The 15,338-nt window shown below is 38.1% G+C and overlaps 1 protein-coding gene and 1 long non-coding RNA gene across 3 annotated transcripts in view; both read left to right on the top strand.

Annotated features, from left to right (window-relative positions):
- Positions 1-15,338, top strand: part of LOC119475415 — a 307,840-nt gene that overhangs the window by 287,111 nt on the left and 5,391 nt on the right. The gene's annotated exons all lie outside the window — the stretch shown is intronic.
- flrt1a (fibronectin leucine rich transmembrane protein 1a) overlaps positions 1-15,338 on the top strand; it is a 49,876-nt gene that overhangs the window by 29,147 nt on the left and 5,391 nt on the right. For both annotated transcript variants that reach the window (XM_037748071.1, XM_037748072.1), the window contains exon 2: positions 2,638-2,879. The gene's annotated coding sequence lies outside the window, so the exon portion shown is untranslated. The remainder of the gene's footprint in view (positions 1-2,637; positions 2,880-15,338) is intronic.

The following is a 15,338-nucleotide window of genomic DNA, read 5'->3' as shown; positions in this document are numbered from 1 at the left end:
GTGAAAGTTGCTCTTTTCTCTGATATATAAGTTTAACATATTAGTACCATGCTATCCAGGCCCTCGTATTGCCCCCTTGTGTCAGTTTGATTGGACTCAGTATGCTGCACTGACACCTGGCACGGAGGATTGTTTAATCACAACTGTATAACTGATGGTATACTGGAATTACATCATAGGCATGGTGCAATGGCTTCGTCAGAAATCGCTTACTATGCACTACATACTCAATAAGTGTACTATTGTTCAACATACTTTTGTGTGAATAAACAGTATATATATATTTTCGGACGCACTGTGAAATTGAAGTGTTGGAGCTGTCCGTCTACGTCTGTTATGAACGTTGTCGTCACTACCACATTGCATTGTGGGATATTTATGCCGCCGCAGTTTCCAGCCTTGCATACTGTAATATTTCAGCGGAAATAGAATGCAATTCACATTCTATTGATTTCATAATAAGGTTTCGGACATACTAAAATATCTCCCATACTGTTTTAGCGTACTGACTTGACTGTTAGTATGGAATTTCGGAGGGAGAGACATGAGGAGACAACACTGCTTGAAGTGAAAAGGACAGGTGTTCTAAAAATAACGGGAAGTTATTGTAGTTTGGCCGGTTGATTTGTCCCAATCACCAACATAATCAACAGTTGAAGCAGCAGCAGTGGATGTGACACACACAATTAAGGAACTCTTAGCGTCTGATTGTCGCAATTAGCGTCAGAAATTGTACTGATTCTCTGAGTCATAGCTCAGTCAAATTTAAACAAACACACGGTACATGTTTCTAGACTCAGTGTGCCTTACGCTTTCAGAGGATATCCTTATCTCCAATGTCCATTGCCAATCATTTTTCGTAAATACTAGGGCTGTCAAAGTTAACGATAATAATGTTTTAACGCCAATAATTTCTTTAACACATTAATGCAACTTGCAATGGCATTGCCATTTTCAAAGGAGTCCCTAGACCTCTGACCTTTAGATATGTGAATGAAAATGGGTTCTATGGGTACCCACGAGTCTCCCCTTTACAGACATGCCCACTTTATGATAATCACATGCAGTTTGGGGCAAGTCATAGTCAAGTCAGCACACTGACACACTGACAGCTGTTGTTGCCTGTTGGGCTTGAGTTTGCTATGTTATGATTTGAGCATATTTATTATGCTAAATGCAGTACCTGTGAGGGTTTCTGGACAATATTTGTCATTGTTTTATGTTGTTAATTGATTTCCAATAATAAATAAAGACATACATTTGCATTAAGCAGCATATTTGCCCACTCCCATGTTGATAAGAGTATTAAATACTTGACAAATCTCCCTTTAAGGTACATTTTGAACAGATAAAAAATGTGAGATTAATTTGCAATTAATCAAGATTAACTATGGACAATCATGCAATTAATCGAAATTAAATATTTTAATCAATTGACAGCCCTAATAAATACGCTTATAAATCATAGTAAAATCAAAATGCTCCTCATAACTTCAGAACCTGAGAATCATCACATTTTTAAGTTTTCTTTAGTAGCAAAGTAATCCAGTAATAGCTGTTTGTACACCCATGGGAACATTGCAAACAGGAACTGGTAGTAGATAATTCGGCATACTTTAACCGTCGCCGTACAGTTTAGGCGAGGGCACAGCGGGGGGCCCCACAGTGTCAGGCTTTGAAAACACCTGATCTACATGAATAACCTTTTGCAGATACCTTGTTGACATCATCCAACAGGTTCCCTCGTTAGTTTGTTGGTTGGAAAAGATTTTTACAGAGCTCATTGGAGGCAGCATGCTGAAGAATTTAAGAAGAAGAAATGTTTTAAGGAGCAATACAGCTCAGTAGTTTGAGATGTCTGATCAGATGAGGTTTGGATTCGTGACAAGAGGAGTAAGTCGAACTGACTCGGAGGAAGATGGCATGCTGTCTCGTGTCACAAAGCAGTCGATGTTAGCTGTGAGAAAGAGACCCGATCAGCATCGATGTGAAGGAAAGCCGGTGAGAGAGAGAGAGAGGTGAGGGGGCTGCTGGCAGCGTTTCAAGGCCTCGTCTGGGAAAAAAAGACAACTTTGATGGAAATCTTTCACGTCTACATATTATAGCTGAGATTTATATCATTCTTTTAACAGTTTCTTTGAACTTGGTTTATTTAACAACCTTAAGACTATCATGGTGGTGCAATCATCAACTTAGCGTAAAAGAGCACAGCATTAAATTTGATGGAAAATCAAGGGAAAAGTAATGGCTTTTTGAAGTTTGCTGACTTTAGACTTTTATAATTGGCATTAAAACCATATAAACAGCAAGTTCAGTTAGTTTTTTTCTTTTTTGGATTAAATGGAGTCACAGTCATTTCAAATGATTTGTTTAAAAAAAAATGTAATGAAAGTTTGGTAAATGAAGAATAAATCATTTAATCCTCTAAACAAGAGTAGATTAAGAGAAGTAATAAAGATAGAAACTGGAATACTGTATACAGAATGACATACAGTAACAACACGCGTGACAGTAATGCAGGAAGATCTGTAATGCCATTACAGTTTCATCAGAATGCGTAACATCTTGACATGTGATTGGCACTGATGGTCAGCTGTGTTCCCTTATGATTTTTTCTGTCACTTTCATCTTCCACAGAGAGCAGATCTGAAGTCGGGGGTGACATGTGATCGACATCAGAGCTGAACATAAAAACGCAGAAGAAAGAGTTGTTCCTGAAAAAAAAAACGAGAACGCACCCCCACGCAGCAGAGTTTATGGACTACATGTCGACAAAAGCCGAAGGAGATCCAGTTTGCAGTCCTTGAAGGAGACGTGTTGGGAGGAATAGTGCAAATGGTGCTGCAGCACCTCCTTCCCTGGCAGCCCCACTTCAAAAAGTAAGCATGGATTCACTTATTCTTGATGTATGTTAAATATGGGAGCAGTTTAAACTTTACATTTTTTTTTTTAACCATTCTTTTTTACCCAGTACTCCTTATTCACATGTTGGCGTTTGTATTGGCCGGTATCAGCAATCTCTTCTATTTATTTATTTTTTAATTTAATTTCTCTTAATTTCTTTTAATTTTTAATTTTTTTAATTTTTTAATTTTTTATTTTTTATCATCTATTTATAATCAGTTGTGATTTTATTGTTATATCATTATACGTGGGCTATTCATCTTAGCCTATAATACTCCTACAATATTCCCACTGTAACATTATAGGGTTAAGTTGGTGTGCTTGTATATAGTGTTAATACTTGAAGTGCTTTCCTGTGTTATCTGGAGTCCTGCTCTATAATATATTATAGGATGTCTATAGGCTGGAATCAACAGCAGCCAGACAGCCAGACAGGCAGGTATGCATGCAAAGCTGAGGTGTGTGAGCTATTCCTTCAGGTTTTAGGAGCAGTGTCCCAGTCAGGATGCTCCTACATATTATACAGAGACACATTCTCAATTTCAACAGTGAGTAAAAGATACTAGGAGATATTAGGTTTGGTGGGTCCTCCCTCAAGAATATTTCAAGGTTTTTGACTTAAAACTATGCAATTTTACATCATTTTGGACCATTATTACTACTAATTAACTACTAATTAAATTACTAATTAAATTATTATTTTTTAATTTATTACAGCATTTGTCTGAACATTTATTTATTCATTGTAGATATGTTTGCCCTGTAAAATCATACTCAGAAAATGTTAAATAATGTTTCAATAATTATATTTGTTCACAAAGGACGTGGAATTACAGCATCCTAGTTCTCACCCCCTCTTCCGTGCCGTGCCGTGCCGTGTGTTGGCTTGTCCAGATGCTCTCCACATTGTTTTTTTCTTTATACAGCTTATGACTTGCAGCGCAAATACGCTGGCGCTACACCGTTATGATTCTCCATTATGAATCTCCCAGAGAACCTGATATGGAGAGGAAAGAGAAGAGTACCGGTAGCTTGAGAGAAGTTCTGGTACGCAAGAAAAAGTCCCTGTACTACACCAAGGAGTAAAATGTAGAAGGTAAAGCGTACCGGCCCACTTCGAGCACTGCTTTTACCCAATCCAAACAAAGATGGACACCGGAAATGGCATATCTCCTAGCTCAATTTGGACCAGAAATCAAAATTGAATCAACAGTTATACTGGTATATTTATATTTCTTTCGAATATTTTTCTATTTTCATAGAAAATAATGCATTCATATTTTGCTTTTGTTTAACAATGGGAGCAAGGACATGTGGATAGAAATACAATCGCAACAGGGGACAGGTTAAGAATTTAATTAAATTACTTGTACAGCAAACATAATATGTTTTCATCCAGATTATTAGAGGAGTCTATTTTTTCAGGATACTGGAGTTGTTTAACAACTGTCTGGGTTTTCAAAGATGGGCGATGGGTAATTATTTTTCAGAGAAACGGAAGCTGTGACTCAAAGGCTATTTTAACCCCATCTACTGTGAGTCTCACTCAATGAACTTTTGTATTATGATCAACATTTCTAAAGCATTAGCCTACAACAGACTTGCGCAAAATGCAATATAATTACTGCTTGGAAGCAAGAAATCTGTCTCTGTACCAGCAGTTTTCTTTCATCCTTGTAGCATTTTTATGGAAAAAGATAATTCACTCCGGGTCACCTCCAAAAGCTGAAAGCTATGAGATCTTAAGATAATAGCAAATAGAAACAAAACCAGCGGAGCACCTTGACTGTACCATCTTCTCAAATGGTGTCAGTAATTAAATAAGAGATACATGAAGCCATTAAACAAACTAACACTTATCACCAGTTAAACAGTTGGCAATAAAGCTCGATTATCCCCCTCATTTTCTCCTTTTGGGCAGCAGGCCAAACAAAGCAATCAGTAAAGGTTGCTCTAAAAGCCAGCACCCATTAATGAAATATACCAACTCCATGACTGCCTCTGTTTGTTTTTCAGGTCCGAAGCCAACACGTATTGGTTCAGGGGCAGGATTTTAGTTTGCTTTTCCATCCTGTACTGGTTTCCAAATATAAACCATATAAATATAGCCCAAGATTCTGAAGATATATTATTCTAATATATCATTTTCATCAGCAAAAATACAATATGTTTTCAGCCCAATCTTACCAGATTTCAGGGGTGAAAGCGAGATCACGCGGAGTCATAAGAGAGCGAAGAGTTTTGAACGGCGTCTCGGGATTCAAAGCAACTTTTGTTTAAGATCCAAACACTCCCACAGCCGATGTTTCATGCAGGAGAAACCCACACACACCGAGAAGTCAAAGTCAAGGCTCTTTTCTGAGCCCCGGAGGCGGCATGTATCTATTTATCATCTGTGATTTCTCATATGGTGAAAGACAAACGTATACACCTCCAAACAAATAAAAGCCTGCATGCATGCACTAGTGCTTTCCAACCAATTCCATCTCACGAGGAAACATTTCCTCACATTTACTTCAATTACATTTATTTAATGGCTCTGTACTGAATTTTTTGCAAAATTGCATTGTTGCAGACCGACGATTTTATTAGACACAAGTGGATTTTAAATGGATTGTATTTGCCAACATTTGTTATTTCAATCAGTCAAAGGAAAAGGAAGTATTTGTTTGCCTTTAGATTTCTGCTGGGACAATATAAAGACTGTTTCAAAAGGGATTACGCAAACGTTGCATAAAGAGAGAGTTACATAGAGGGAGAGAGAGAGAGAGAAGCTGCAGCAGATTGAATGCTATGGAATAGAAAAGAACAAAATCGCAGATTGAAAGATGAAAACATGATTAAATTCAGTCAACAAAGATGATTTTTTGGCATTTGTAAATGTAACACAAGGTTACCAAACAGGTGACTGTCACAACAGGAGAGAAGTTCTTTGCAAAAATGTAATTAAATGTTCAACTTCTTTAAGATTAGTTGACAAGAAAAATGTAAATTTCCAAGCTAAAAATGAAATGCAAAAATGAAATAAAATGATCAACATCTTTAAGTTTATAAGAAGAAAAATGTAAAGTTCAAAACTAGAAATTTAAATAAAATGATCAACTTCTTTAAGTTTATAACAAGAAACATGTCAAGTTTCAAGCTAAAAATGGATGCAGAAATGCAATGAAATGCATGCAATCCAAAATAAATTTGTATATATGAAGTGACCAAGTGGCCGCCTCTCTCTCTCATATTGTGGTAGGTAGGTAAGGTTGCTTGTTTTGGGCTTTTTCGGGGGGGAGAGTTGCTTTTTTTGGGCTTGTTTCAGACCTGATTGATGTTTCTCTTGCGAGATCTTGCAACACTGAGGTCAAACAGAAGTAGAAATAAGACGTGAATGTAAAGGGAGGTGTGATGATGAAGCAAAAGAAAACTGGGTCTCAGTCAGCCGCCTCATCGTTCCCACAAGCCACATACCGGTATACATGAGTGGAGAAATTGTTTCGGGGAGAGAGAGGAGAGAAAAATCAGTTTCTTCTAACTGAAAAACAGAACTGTTCGATCCGTGCTGACTGAAATCGAGTCCTCAGACGTCCAGGATGTGTGTACAAAGACGTGCACGAACATGTTTCGATACCGGAAAGTACAGTGTGGGATTTGATGTGTAAATTGTGATGTGGAGGGTGTAGATGAGAGTATGAAGATCCACAGGGAGGTGAGTAATACACTAGATTGGGAGCAGCAGGCTGAGATCATGGCACCAACATGTGATGGAAACTGGCCTATGATCTGCTTGTACTTTCTATTTTGGTGAGAATTTTATTTTGAGATGTGCTTGTGGCCGAGGAGAAACCGAATTGAACTGTATCCACGATTAGTCATAGTGTGAAAAACTATATTAGGTTGGAAGAATATGTACAGTAGATTGTACAGCTAAGAGAAACAAAGTTAAAGGGGACATACGTTTGTTTATCTGGAGCGCCTACCAACCCACAAACTGTGAAATAAGACAAACCAGTCAGCCAAGATCAGAAAACATGCGATTCAACAAGCCATTCAGATTTGGCTCTTCTTCCTATGTCACATGCAGGCTCATTAGAATATACTGCCCACAGCTTGAGAATTACCTTTGCAAAGGTGCACCATATTTTTCTCGTAAGCTAATCGGAGCAGACTGGGCTTTTTCGGGAGGGTGTCTTAAAGAGACGGGCGCTAAAACGGAGCGTTTCAGACAGAGGGTGGATACAGTTATATTCAGACAGACAGTATGAGAAACATAATGTGTTTTTTGAACATCAAAGCATGTAAACATGTTCTAGTAGAAACCCAAAATACAAGTATGATCCTGGAAATGAGCACGATATGTCCCCTTTAAGCCAAATTTATGCTTGACACAAGGCAGTGGAAATGGCCTTGCTACATGCGTGTTACTGAAAAGCAGCAGATTACTGAGCCTTTCTTAAACTTATTTAAGTTGTCTCTTCTAATAATCAGAAGCGTAGGAGAAAACACAAGCAGCACATGGTATCTCTGTATCTGCCGTAGCCCTGATGTGTAGTTACCTCTTTGAAGAGGCGTAACTTTGGAGCTTTTACGAATGTCGCTGCTGTAGCTGCGCCAAAACCCCTTAATGCACTATAGCCCAATCAATACTGGATTTTTGAGGTCGATAGTGGGATAGATTTTTGTGAGTTCCAAAAATGGGCCGATACTAAAAAAAAGAAAAAAGAATGAACAAACACATAACATAAACAATATCACAATATTACCCTGATAATCATCAAAATAAGCTTAAAACTCTTAAAAAATACACTAAACAATACTGTAATCACTTTATCTTACATTTAGTTAAGAAAACTAATATTTTTATTGCATCACAGATATGACACATCTTTTCTTAGTGAACATCCTTTTTAGTGAGAAACAAACAATCCTAAATAATATAATCATAAATCATAAGGTCCCCCTGCATAAATAAAGGATACATAAATAAAGAATAGCAACATTGTCCGTCTGTTCTTTCTTACATAATAATAAAAATAATCGTTATTCATATAGCATTTTTCAACACACAGTTACAAAGTGCTTTACAATAAAAACAGAACACATTTAGAGCACAAGGATAATTGAATGTACTTAAAGCCAATAACTAAACACATAAAAACCCAGAGAGTAAAACAACTAAAATGTCATAAAACAGGAATAAAATTACAGAAAAGCAATTCTAAAAAAGAGTTTTTTTAAAGTGATTTAAAAGACTCGACAGAGACATAATAATTCCCATATGATAACACATGTTTTCTATTACGATCTGCAATTAAAATCCTATTTCGTCCCATCCCTTACTGATATATCTGCAATAAGCTAATATCTGCTGATATATCTATCTAGCTCTATAATGCACAACTATAAGTTAAGCTTTACTTTGAAAATCTGTATATGAAAGGCCGTATACTGTTAAATGTTCACTTTGCCTGAAATAAAATAGCCATTATGATGTTAAATGAAAAACAAATTTCTTCATTGGTCATTCATTGTGATTACAACGGCCACTCTGCCTGCCAGAAACTGAAGTCAGGACATAAATGCAAACCAAATAACACTGTCTGGTTCTTCAAATAGAAAAAGTGCACAGAATGTTAATTTACATTTTAAAATGGACATGTCCTTCACTTTCATTCAGATACAGAAAACAAAAAATACAGACCTGATGTGAACCTAAACTAAAAAGCACAATTTGAGTTCCTCATGGGGAAAATGAATGTTAACTTTATTTTTGAATAAATACATAAAAGGAAGCAAACAGCCACAAATAATTTAAGGATATTAAATGCATAAAAAAATCAACCGGCAGCTGCTGCTGATGTGGATGTGTGAAGGTCAGGTGTGTTTACTACATGACAGGGATGGTTAGCAGCAGTGATGTGATCAGTTTACACTCAAAAGCACATACATTTTTCACATCATTTAACAGTGGTGAGATGGTTTGCAGGCGTCCCCAGTTGATCATAGCTGTTGGACCTCCGGTATGGCTGCCAGACATAACCTGACAGCCCTGTAAAGGTGTCAGACACAGAGAGGGTTTTCACTGATGTTATCTTTTTCTTGTTGTTTTTTCTGATGTGGGTTAATTTTCACCCTGACGGCACAGCCGTGTCATGTGACTCAACTGCCTGGGCCTCCCACAGCTCTGTGTTTATATTGCAACTTGTCAGGCTTGAATTCAAATTTAACCAATTAAGCTAACCAACCTCCCTCTCTCCTTTTCTCACAAATAAAAAAAATCCAATCAGAGTCCTAGCTGAAGCGTGACAACCACAGCCTGACTCCTTGACTCAAACGCAGAAGATAAATTTGCTTTTATAAGTCCCATTTAAAATGATCAAGTATGTTTTCTCAAAACGGAAAAGACTCTTCTTGAGAATAATTTCCTCTATTTCATGCAGCACCGAGAAAAACCAGCAACATTAAAAGCAGTGCAAACGATTTGAGAAGCCAGCGAGGCATTGATCAAAGACAGTATTATGACCACTGACACAGACTGACACATCTAAAGTTTATTTGCCAGCTAGTCTGCCAAGCTCATCCTATCTCTCACTGTTTCATCCACCAATGTGGCAGAACAGCAAATCCCCCGTTAAATATCAAGACCTTTATTTTAAATTGCTTCATAGATGAAATCCAGAGGCATGTAAGTCAGTTGTTTTTCTCCTTAATTAGCAAACAAAGGCATGGGAAACTTGCTTCAGAGTATTAACGTCATTCGATATCAGAAAGGCAATTTTCAAGGTTGAAGGTTGAAAGTTTGGCTTTATTGTCATTACACAACACAGGATTGCACTATGAAATGCAGTTGTAGTCCCTTCCAGACTACACACACAGAGAATGCATGAACAGATATTTAAATATTTAAATTAGAATAAAACAATAAGATTCAATAGAACAAATTATATAAAAGTAGCACTAAAGGAAGAAATAAAAAGGAAAAGGAAATTATATTTTATTAAAGGTGCAATGTGTGTTTTCGTTAGCTTAGAATGAGCTCTTCATATCTACATAGGGAGCGGTTCCTCTTCACAGAATCTGCCGTGTTGCTCCGCCATGTTTCTACAGTTGCCCAGAACGGACAAACCAAACACTGACTCTAGAGAGAGCCTTTAGTGTTTTTATGTGACCTCTCCACTGTAGTTCTCCGACACGCTTGTGAAATTGCGGCAATGTGAGCCACAGAGTGCAAAACCGTGGTATACCGCCAGCCACTGTCTGACTTCCGTTGCTCTTAAAGTAGTGTTATTATGGTAAGGATGGCCTTTTAGCGAGGTGAACGGCACTACCACGGTTTAGCACTTGGCGGCTCAAGTTACCGCAGTCTTGGAAAGGGAGGAGTGAGTGGAGGGGTACTCAGGTGGTTGCAATCTGCAACCACACACTTCGCCAAATCCTACACACTGTACATTTAAACCAAAAAATATTTCTTCGCAAAACTTACAGATAAAACAACCCAGTTCAGTTCAGTTAAGGCGACAGATTCTGTTTTATAACATTTTCAACACAACCCCCCAAAAACCCTGTCAGCATCATGTAAGATTTGTTCTTACCTTTGCACACGATGCCGGAGCATATTGCTGCAAGGAGCTGCGGTCCTTTTGTTAATGCTGAAAGGATTTACCTGTAATCTGGCTGTCTGGGGGAAGAAACACTGAGCCAAAATAATTCAGAGGCAGCAGCAGCTGCAGTGGAGAGGACAGGGAATTAGACCGGTGCCACGACAGAACATATTATAGCGCTGTAAAGATAAAACATGTTATAGTGCTGTAGCGCTATATATCAAGTTACTTCAGGGCCCTGTGAGCTACATACCCACCAGCAAACAAAAAACCCCAAGATGATGGGACATCCCCAACTGTGAATTATGTGGAGCACTCCACCGTCTCTATTACTTTGCTGCAGAAGCAGTACTGAGTAAAGGACACAATATAAACTGTCAATTTGTAGGTCCAATATTGATTTGTATTGGTATTTTCTCATATTTATATGGCAATTGGATGCAAACATGCTCTGAAAGTGCTTTGTGTATTGAAGGATTTGGCCTGGTTTTAGTTAAATGTCTTGAATCCAAATCCAATTTTACATGTGTAATATGTAATTTATTAGAAATGGGATTTAATCTTTGATTTCTTTGTACATGTAATTGAAGAATGTAAGCTCTTAGTGGATATTAATCCATTTTAACCCAACAGAAAATACAGGTCTTTTTCACTCGAGTGTTAATATAGACTATATGACAAAAAATAAGACAACTTATTTCATCCGGAAAAACACAAATCTTCATATATGTCACATACCCTTGGCCTTTTTGTCAGCAGTTCAGATGAGAAACTGCTGAGTACAAATCCAATCACTCCTTCATGCCAGGAAATTGGTGCATAAACCAAGAAAAAAAAATCTGAGTTAGTATGGAGGGCAAGAATCCATTACTTATTCAGCCTTTAACATGTTATTCAATCTGCCTCTATAGCATATTCTTCACATGACACGTTTTCAAAGAAGAGGAGATAATAAGAGATTTTAAAGGATTGTACTGCATTGGCACATCAAATAAGTCTCGATTATAATTTATTCTGAGCCGCAAACGCAGAGACTCATTTGGTTTGAATGTGAGGCGATGAAGGCGGTGGCTTTGTTTAAAACACTTGAACATCATTTTGTGACGGTGACTGCAGTGTCTGTTTATTTTACATAAAAGTGACAAATAAAATTCATCATTTTGCATGAAGACACAAACTGTGGAGAGGAAAATATGTATATTTTTTGTACGCCGTGGTGCATATTTGTGCCTTGTTTGTTTCTTTCGGGGATTAAAGTGCATTTTTTTTATATCCATGTTTTAATAGCTTGAAGATTATAGTACATTATTGCAAATACATCGTCTCTTAGCTCGAGTATTAGAAGAAGTATTACAGAAATAAAACCAAACAACCCTCTAAGATTAACCAAAGATGAATAGGCCGTGCTTTTCTGGCCTCTCTAATTTTTTTTTCTCTCTCGGATCCGTCGAGTTATTTCTGTCATCGCCATAACCATCGTGTTTTGCGTCATCCTTTCCACATGTCCAATCTGTAAATCTAAACTACCATCCATGGGCATGGCATGTAAGATAAGCTGTGAGCCACTATTATCTTTTCCCTGCCATCGGTAAAGTGGATTTCCTGATACATCAGCAGCCCCCTTCGGTCATCCAAAATCCAGTTTTCCAGATTTCCCAGTCCTATCCCACTGTGGGGGAATTAACGGGATTCAAAGGTCTTGCTCGAAGCTGCTTTCTGTCACTCTCTCTCCCTCCCTTTTTTTTTATGTAAATCGATCCAGTCTTCGGTTCCAGTATTAGATTGGGGGTTGTTGTTGTGTGTGTGCTGTACTCTGCCTGAGGCGGCTGGCTGTCTGGCTAACACATTACCCCATATCCCCGCTTTACTCCCCTCTACAGATAGCTGAAATGTAGACTGCGACCGTATAGATTGTCCCCATATGGGTTAATGTTTGCAATTTGATCGTGCATGGACAGACAAACACACAGCGCGTCAGAAGCAGAAACATTCACAAACACAAAGAGCATTCCCTTCATGCTTTAATATCTAATAGAGGAAGAGAAATGAGCAACCACAGGGCAAAACATCACTGAAATGACTGCCCGTCGTTCTTTGTAGCACCTGCTTAATCCAGAGAATCACAGCTCAATATGCTCTATTAATCCCTCTGACACTCTGCGCCACTTCAATCTCACACCAAGTCTATGCTGGTTTTTAAAGGGCTGACCCAAATACTCCAGTGTTCAAGAGACTCACTGCCGAAGCTCCTGGGATTCAAAAGTCATCCATTCTTTAGCACTGCTCAGCCACACACACACACACACACACACACACACACGAACACACACTGAAACCTTTTGAACATTCACAGCAGAATATTGTTTAACCTTCTTAGTCATAAAATCGACCAATATGAAACTGCAAAAAGAGTATAAACAATACTATCTGATTTTACTTGTCAGGTCTTAAAGTGCATTGACACTCCTTCACTGTGTCAAGTAGATTGAAGTAGAAAAAGGGAATTTTATGATCAGTGAGCTCTGAGTTGGGAGATGTTTTAGCTGATTGTGGCGGATGTAAATCAAATAAGAAATATAAAGTAAAGCTTGAACTTGGAAAAATAATTCCGTGACATTTTTATGCATTTATTTTCTATTGAAGCTGTTATTCTAAAGTCACAAGCCTGATATACAGTGAAGAAATACTGTATATTTATAGTGCAACATCTTGGAGAACAGATTATCAGCATGATTGATTGTTTTTGCATATAGATTTCTGTATTAATCTGCCCTGTCAGGGGTATACATGTAGAATTATATGAATAATATCTGGAAAGAACAGTGGAAAGAAGCACAAAATGCTTTGAAGAACCCACAATTATAAGTCACAAATGTGTTATTATACTACACCGAATACAACTGAACTAAAAGAAACTTTTCTTAAATGGGACATAGCATGAAAAACTCTCTTTTTTTCCGTGCTTGTGCTCATACATTTAGGTATCTGGAGTGCCTACCGACCCAAAACTGTGAAATAAGACAACTCGGTCACTTTTTAGTGACGCACCATATTTTTCTCGCAAGCAAATCAGAGCAGGCTGGGCTTTTTTGGGAGTGGGGGCTTAAAGAGACAGGCGCTAAAAGGAGTGTTTCAGACAGAGGGTGAATACAGGTATATTCAGACAGACAGTATGAGAAAAATAATGTTTTTTTGAACATCAAAGCATGTAAACATGTTAAAGTAGAAACCCATAATACAAGTATGAACCTGAAAATGAGCACAATATGTTCCCTTTAAAACGTCAAAAATGACACATCTGTGTTGTTGAGCAGGACTCAGTGTAGAAGGGTATAAACATGAGAGATAACATCAAGCGACACATTCTGCTGCCGCCAAAATATAAATGACATGTAACCAGCCTCGATCTCCGACATCCATTTTCCCATGTATAATGCCATCTTGCCTCACAGATATTGTTTTCTGAATTTGTCACCCTCCATGCTTGTCACTTTTATTATGATCAGAATTTATTATTAGAGAATGGTGTAGTCTACTCACATCTTTTTTAGTGGAAGTATCTGATGGTCATCATGACCGACATGCATAACGGTTGGGTTATGCCAGAAAAGTAGTGTAAGAGTAGTGCGTCAGAAAATGTCGGAAGTCAAAATTGTTTATAGCTGTTTTGAACAGCCTCTAGGGTGGGATGAAAAGCCTGCCGTCATAGAGAGGGTGGAGAGACACGATAATATATATATATAACTTATATAAGTTATATAGTTACTGAAATCTTCAGACACAACCCCCCCAATTCCTATATCGTAAAAATGTGAGGGAAGGGGGTTTCCGATTGAAGCCATTTCCCCATCCGACAAGCACTGCTGAAGAAGCATACTGGCAGCTTAAAGGTGCCCAGATAGGTTTGATTGTTATACCCCGACGTCCTATTCAAATCCATTATAATGGTGGAATAAACTCCTGCTCACATCAACTCTCAGTGGAGAACAAGTAAAATCCTGTAATTTGTAAGAAGAATTTACAAAACATTTGGACTGACAAAGGATACTTAGTAATTACTTTTCCATTAAATGATCCCTGACCAGCCGCCACTGAGGGAGGGCTTGGTCTTGTTTTTGTTTTTTTTCAAACAGTGATTCATTACACTTTAAAACGAGTTCAGTGTCATCAACAAAGTTCGTTCTCGGTAATTAATAAGCACAGTTGAATGTTTGCAAATAAGTCAACTCCCCGCAGAGTTGTCATTCATTTGGTTAATGATCATGCTGTCCAGCTCCCCTGGGAATCCTGTAATATGCACGAGAGCCGACTGGCTCTGGCAGATCACCTCGGATTTGTGAAAAAATCAATACTACAGCCTCACTATGTTTGCTGCTGTGTGGGCCTTAACGGTTTGACTAATGGCCCCGGTCATTGAAGACTGCGATGGGCTCAAGTTGTCACTCCAAATTCCAAATCTCTGTAGTCAATGATCTACTTACTGTTATGACATCTCTCACTTAATCAATAACAACAGCAAATCGGGATGCCAATCAAGTTCTGAGTACAGCTCATGTGGCCTCCCACGGCACAATTGTGGTGGGTAGAAACAGTTAAAGAGGACCTATTATGTGTTTGTGCTTTTTCCCTTTCCTTTAGAGTGTTACATTGTTTTTTGTGCATTTAAAAGGTCTGCAAAGTTATAAGGCCCAAAGTCCACGCCAAAGGGATTTACTCTGCTCCTGAACTGTCTGAAATGCCTTGATTGAAGTCATTTTCTTTTGTAACGTGGTGATGTCACCAAGTAACACATTTACATAATACCCGCCTTGTGGCTAATTTGGCAGGCCGTCAAACAAAGATAGT

The sequence above is a fragment of the Sebastes umbrosus genome, chromosome 17 (genome assembly GCF_015220745.1).
Source record: "Sebastes umbrosus isolate fSebUmb1 chromosome 17, fSebUmb1.pri, whole genome shotgun sequence".
In the NCBI taxonomy this organism is placed as follows: Eukaryota; Metazoa; Chordata; class Actinopteri; order Perciformes; family Sebastidae; genus Sebastes; species Sebastes umbrosus.
The sequence above is the reverse complement of the archived record's forward strand: the minus strand, read 5'-3'. Positions and strand labels throughout refer to the sequence as shown.